Source organism: Trachurus trachurus (genome assembly GCF_905171665.1).
Source record: "Trachurus trachurus genome assembly, chromosome: 12".
Lineage (NCBI taxonomy): Eukaryota > Metazoa > Chordata > Actinopteri > Carangiformes > Carangidae > Trachurus > Trachurus trachurus.
The window spans coordinates 11922458-11929621 of record NC_139908.1 but is presented as its reverse complement, the minus strand read 5'-3'; positions in this window follow the sequence as shown (position 1 = coordinate 11929621).

Genomic DNA, 7164 nt, shown 5'->3' with positions numbered 1-7164 from the left:
AGGAACTACTTGCATTGGGAAATTATGGTCGCAGAACTGTAGATAAGGTCATCTGTTGTAAATGAATGAGCCCAGAGAGCAGCTGAGGCTGAATTGAATTTGTGCCTGCGAGACGAGACTTGGGGAATAGTACACCAAAGTCAATATGTCCGAAACTCAGATGGGAGCGCGCTGCTGCCGCCCTCTGGACGTTTAGCTTTCAGGTGGGAGTGGGACACACACACACACACACACACACACACACACACACACACACACACACACACACACACACACACACACACACACACACACACACACACACACACACACACACACACACACACACACACACACACACACAGTCTTTGAGTTTGTCTTCATTATCAACACAACGGTTTCCACCCACCTTTATTTATCCAGGAACTTTCCAGGAGCCGAGGATCAATTTCCTATCTTGCATCACAGTTGTTCTGCAACATGTGCCCACTCGATTATTGATCTTTGCTAAATCTATACTTATTATAGGCTAATTCTTACATAGATTTGTGCCATTGAAAGCAGGCTATGCAGTTCAGGAGAAACAGGCTGAGACAGTTTATGTCTGTTTTTTTCCCCCTTTTTAATAATTATACATAGGCTAAAACTATCATAAAAGGGGCCAATGAATACTATAAGAATACTGTCCATTGTTTATTATTTAGCCATTTATTCTATATTTATTAGCACTTTTGTATCCTGGCTGGAATATAAGAACTGAACCAGGACCTAAAGATACCAAACTGTGCAGGAATAATATCATTTTTATAAAACCCGAAGCCTCTCTGGCTGCAGCCGGCCACACACTAGCATTGCATGGATGCGGGATAAATAAACATTTTTTTTTATGCGTATCTCCTCCCGAGCTCCCCAGACAGACAGACCGAGACAGTATCCAGGGGGAGGAGGAGCAGGCAGCAGTATGTTAATGTGCCGGTGAGCCAGTGTCGCTGCAGGGCAAGAGGGAGGGAGGGTAGGTGAGGGTGATGATGGGAAAGATGTGCGGGGGTCGCAGGAGGGAGGGAGGGTGTGTGTGAGTGTGTGGATGGGGGCAGTCAATAGCTCATCCCCGCATTGTCCCAGGATCCCCCACTGGCGCCGAGCAAGAGCGCAGCGCAAGAGCCCAAACGGTGCAGAGGACTGCGCCACTTTTTTTTTTTTTAAGGTAGTCTGGGAGCAATCAGTCAGGGGGAAAGGTCTGTCAGAGAGGGATCGCACAAGTGACTGCAGACGTACACTGCCCCCCCCCCTTCTCTCGCTCTAGTCTCTACACATCTCCCTGCCCTTCCTTTGTGTGTGTGTGTGTGTGTGTGTGTGTGTGTGTGTGTGTGTGTGTGTGTGTGTGTGTGTGTGTGTGTGTGTGTGACTATTCTCCAGACTCCAGGAAGTAGCCAAATTTATCTAACCGTTTTCCATTTCAGTCCGGCTGCAGCAAGAGTCTGTCTGCGTGTTGGGCTGCACAAACGTGCAAGACAGGATTTTATTTAACAGTTTAAAGCTTTGAACCACAGCATTCATCTTAAACCTTCATCCCCCATTAAGTTAAAATGATATGACGTTGAAGGATGCAACCAGCTACATGAGCCCTTTAACATGTAGTTGTGGACACTTAATGATTCCCATGATTGGGGTGGTGAGTGGAAGTTAACCTAATGATCCACTTAAGCAGTGGTTTTTTTTTTTTCAGTCCACCTCTTTGAAAAAAGATGCAACATTCTGCAAGTAACACACATTTGTTATATCTCCTTCAACTATAATCATATACTGCATAAACACAATACTATATACTATATCTCCTTTAATTAAATACCTCCAGTTCAAACTGCAATGTCACCAGTGTTTGCAAACAGTGACACAGAGTTGTCATCCTCTGCATACGGCTGGGATAAAACTGGTGTGCCCCTTTTCTGACCCCTACCCTCTTGATAACTTTTGTATACAGTCCCTTAGGGTTGGGTGCAGTACATCCCTTAGGATAACATAAATTAGTCAATGCTTAGAGATTTTTTCGTGCACTTTATATATGGCTCCATTTAGCTGTAGGACAGAATAGGGAATGTTGCACATCAAAGAAGCAAAAGTGCTTCGTGTCTTGGCTTAATTTGCTTTTGCTATCATTTTTGCATACCTTAATTCATCAGGTTTTTTGTTTGTTTGTTTGTTTGTTTAGCTGGATTAGGCAAAAATAAATTGCATTCATTTCTTGTTTAACAGCTTAACTTTGCAGAAAATGTGTTACGCCACAATTTATATCAAAATGACATACTGTATAACCTGATATAACCTATCCGTATACCCATATGTATATCTATAACTTAATATAGTCATAGATATTCACTTATAAGTCATTTATTTTAATATAATTCGAATTCTTCACTCTTGTATCTGCTTATATTGTGTGTTAGCAGGACTTTCTTCCTCCACATTTTCTCCCATTAAAAATAAATAATCCCACATGGGTTGATGTACTTAGGTTCTATAAAACTATAAAAGAGTGAAATCTTGGCTTTCGTCTGTCATGTGGTCCACACAGCCGATTCGAAAGAGGCCATGCAATGGGGGTAAAACAGCATTATAGATAAAGACTGATGATTAATATTCTAGATAGCAGTCCTGGCCTTTACTATAATTTATTGACACAGTGACTGCTTCCAGACAAGGGGCCATGCATATGCAATTAAAGAGGCTTATTCTATTTGAACCACAGTGCTCAGAACAGGGTGAAGATGGCACACAGGGAGCTCGTCATTGCTAAGATAAGAACAATAAAAAATAAGACAACTTTAATTAAAAAGATAGAGGAGACTTTTTTCACCACTTGCACATCTGATAGCTTGTCAGGGAGGAGCAAAAAAACACCCACATTGGTAAATGTCACTGCATAATTAAAAAATAAAAATTCCTAGGGGGGAAATGGAGAAGCCTTTAGAATATTAGCTGTAGATTTACCTGACTTACACTCGTTTTCGCCGGCTGGCCTTTCAGTGAATTATGGTTAGAGGTCAAAGGTTAACACTCATTTTTCTCTATTCTTTCTAGAAGGGAGATTAATGAGTTTTATCCCTGAGTCAGAATATTTGGTCAAGATTTGTCTTGATAGTTCCCCCAGAAAGTTAAAGTGAGTACAATAATGTAATCTGAGCTGACGACAAAGAGCTTCCACTGACAGCTGGGAAGGAAGCTCATGAAGCTCATCACAAATTCAGAAAGTTAAAAGGTAGGAAAGCCACAGAAAATAAGGCAACCATTATTTTCAACATTAATTAACTGTTTGGTCTATAAGATCGCAGAACACTTGGAAAATAGTGGGGGGAAAACGGAAGAAATTATCACATAAAACAATAAAGGCAACAAATACTCCCACATTGGCAGACGAAACTGAGAAATATTTGCCAATTAGTTTTCTTTCCATTGACCAGTTCAGTGATTTAGCTTAGAAAAAAAAGACGGAATGGAAAAGAATATCACATCAAAGTAAAAAAAAAAAAAAAAATATATATATATATATATATATATACACTGGTAGTTATATCCCCAGACAATAATAACTGGACGCATATAAAACACATTTCCATTTGAAAGCAGATGCAGGAGCTCAGTGATTTTATGACATGCTAAATTCAAATTGTACACTTTCTGAGCAGCTAATACTGCTTATTAATTATTAATCCCAAAGAAAGAAGGAGCAAAACACATGATCAAAAAGCAATTCTAGAAGGTGCTGGATGCAAATATACTTCAAACACACAGATAAATAAGCCTACATGGCAGCCGCTCCTGTTTCAAAGTGGTATTTAAATGCTGACAGACTTAAAAACATGTGCAGTCACAAAATTTCACCCTGGTTAAATGATTTGGGGAAATGCACAAGATGAATAATGAAACAATTTCAACATGTGTGATCATAAATAACGGGTAAATACAATGTAAATGCACCCTTATCCTCCAATATGACCGGAAACATGAGGCAAATTAGCAACATACTGTCATGTGGAATCAAATGAAGGAATGCAAAGGTCTGTCCTAAGGCGGTGCCCTCCCATAGGGCTGCAAAAATAGATCCGAGATGATTAATAATGTAAAAGAAAAAAATGTTTCTGCTATGCAAATTCACTTTTTCCCAAGTCTCCCTTTCTTCATTGTGAAGAAACTCTCTGCAGGCCTCGGAAAAGTTTTCAAATGAAACGACATGAGAAGGCAACATCTCTCTCACTGAGCTGCTCACAACTTGCAGACAGCCTGTGAAGGCTTCTTGCAAAGAAGCACTGCAAGACACTGAAAGAAGTCATAACACATTTATCCTCTTACAAGTGAAAAGTTTAATTCATAAGAAATAAAACGCACCCTGGCTCAGTTCAGTACATGTACAGAGTTTAGCTGTAGTAGCTTATGGGTAATGTACTGCTTTGGTTTAAGTTTATAGTTAATAGTATAACTATTTCTACCTATAGCTATTGTTAGCATTATCAGCTTTTTTGTAGAAGGTTATAAGTTAAGCACCAAACTTATTTTCACTCTTCAAGAGTTGCCGCCACACGCTGTTGCACACTAACCAGCTGACCCCAACCTGTCTTTCCCTTTTCCGATAGCGACTCAATAGCCTCCAATTGGCTTATAAGACTTAACGCTATGCTTGGATGACATAATATAACTTATTATGTCTACAATAAAGACAATGATGGCCACAGCTTGTGTTAAGTGACGATCACCACCGTCCACTCTTGACAAGAATGTAAGCGAGCAGAGAAAATTTACAAAAATCTCTTTGAAGTTACTCATAAACATTTTTAATCACAGAGTAAAACAACCAAATAAACAGTGTACCTCTCCTTTAATTCAACTGAACTTTGTATTAGTTTTTTTGATTTTTTTTTTTTGCCATATCTTTCTAGTAATTTCTTATACACGTTACTTAATTGTGTGATACAAAAAAAAGTATGGCAGTACATTACAATAAATTACTGAATAAATCAATCAAACCTTAGAGGGACCAGTTCAAAACTTCATCATCAATCAACTACAGCTCATTATGTTGCTCTGTTATGTGAGAGAAGGAAACTGGAACAGAAGCATATCCCCAGTCTGCACACAGTCAATAAAAAAGAAACACCTTAATACAATATTAATTACTTTCAATCCATCCAAACCTTTCAAATGGATCAAACTGAGACTGTTGCATTGTGATGCACCAAACTAAATGAGACTCTAATAGATCATTTCTTTACCTATTAAGTGTGCTTTCACCTATTTGTTAAAAAACTTTGTCAGTGTGGGATTCATGCTTAAAAACAGTTGTGCGACAAAACTTTTCCCAGTGGAGGACACTGTAAAGAGAAGGTCATTTTTACTGTCACGTTTCTTTTGTCTGGTTTTGTTCAGGGATTCAATTTGTGACATTTTATCAAAGTAGCTTGAGGACTCAGTGACCCATTTCCCTTTATAGGCCATTAGAGTGAAACAATTTTGAAGATCTGCATACGTGCAATTGGTCTACATACAAGACAGTCAAGGCCAAATGGTGACAGCAATGACAATCAGTCTCTTTGTCCATCACCTGGAACGAGATATGTCAAACTTGATGAGTAGTCGAATGATATTTTTATGGATCCCATGATGATGGTACCAGTGTTTTTCATGACCTCTTGAACATTCCCCCCTAAGCTTCACCATTAGCCTTTGCCATAATATAATCTAGCCTACTGGTTGTAGCCTACACAACAAGCATCACAATAAAGTGGGCTAAGAAATGCAGAAGCATGATCATGCCCCTCAGAGGATACTTGTTAAGGTCACCTTCTGACAAAAAAGTGAACAAATTTGTAACAAAAGAAAAAAAAACCCCAGCTTCATTAGGCTACTGAACTAATTGTAGGTTTTCCTACTGCTGCTGAGCCAACATTAGCACTGACAGCTGTTCTTTCACTCACCAGGAGTTGTCTACCTGTGCAAAGGAATGCCAACACTAAGTTTTGTCTCCATTGTTTTCTACCACTATCATTAGCATCGTAACTGGCTTGCATGAATGTCAATTTTTCAACATTTCAGTCTGAACCAAAGCAGTGGACCAACAGAATGATATTGCCATCCCATAGAGCCATGCTGCTACCATGGCTAAAAAAATGTCTTTTCTCAGTTTCTTTATTTCTTGTCGAGTGCAGCTTTGATCAATATATAAAGGTCAACAACTGAAAGAATTTGTATTTCCCAAGGTGTATTGGCCGGAGATTGCTCGCTTCCAGTGACCTGTGACCACAGAACACAGGTTATCTCGCAGACATCAAGATCATGATACAGTCTGTCTGTCTCTTCCTTTATATCTGTCGCTGTGAAAATTGGTTCTGTTTTTCCATTGATGGCCCAGACGATTGAAAGCCTGTTTTCATTCCACTGGAGATTTGTAGGAAGGAATGACAGCGAGACTGAGTGTTATCTGTTTTGTCTGAGTTTATTTTTATATTTATATCTGACTCTCGGTGCTGTTTTCATGCTGTACGTGAGCCCGCCTCCCCACCTACCCACCCTTGCTGTGACCTCATCCTAAAACCACTGAGCCTAACGACCTTCCATCGTTACCGTAGTGATCTGTCATATTAATGAGTTTGGTGTCACCAGGGGCAACCAGTACTTAGTACAGAACCACTTCAGCTAACTGGTCTCCAGCGCCCTACTTTCGACAACACTCAGTAGACACTGATCTAGGCGTGACCTCTGCCTCCGGAGCTGCTCTGCAATGCAATCTCACCTAGACCTTGAGGAAAATGTAGTAGCCTCTAAAAAAAATAAACTACCCATCCCAGAATCCCCTGCTCCATTCATCTTCCTGCTGTCACCTGAAACGGGAGCTCATGGTAAGGTGACCCCATGCCATGAAGGAACAAGGAGGGCCATGTCACTTTGTGAAAACCTCCGCTCAACCATCTGGCACTGCTATAATAGAGCTGCAAGCAGGTGAGAGTCGGTGCAGACACAGAGCGCCTCAGTCTCCTCGAGCGTGAAGACTCACTGTAACCTACCAACGACCTCATGTTGAAAATGGGCCATTCTTTACATCAAATTGCATCCATTATATTGTCCTTGAGAATAAGAGAATTTCAGGCATGAAAATCAATACAATAGAGACGAAAGGCATGAAATTCTCCGGGGAAG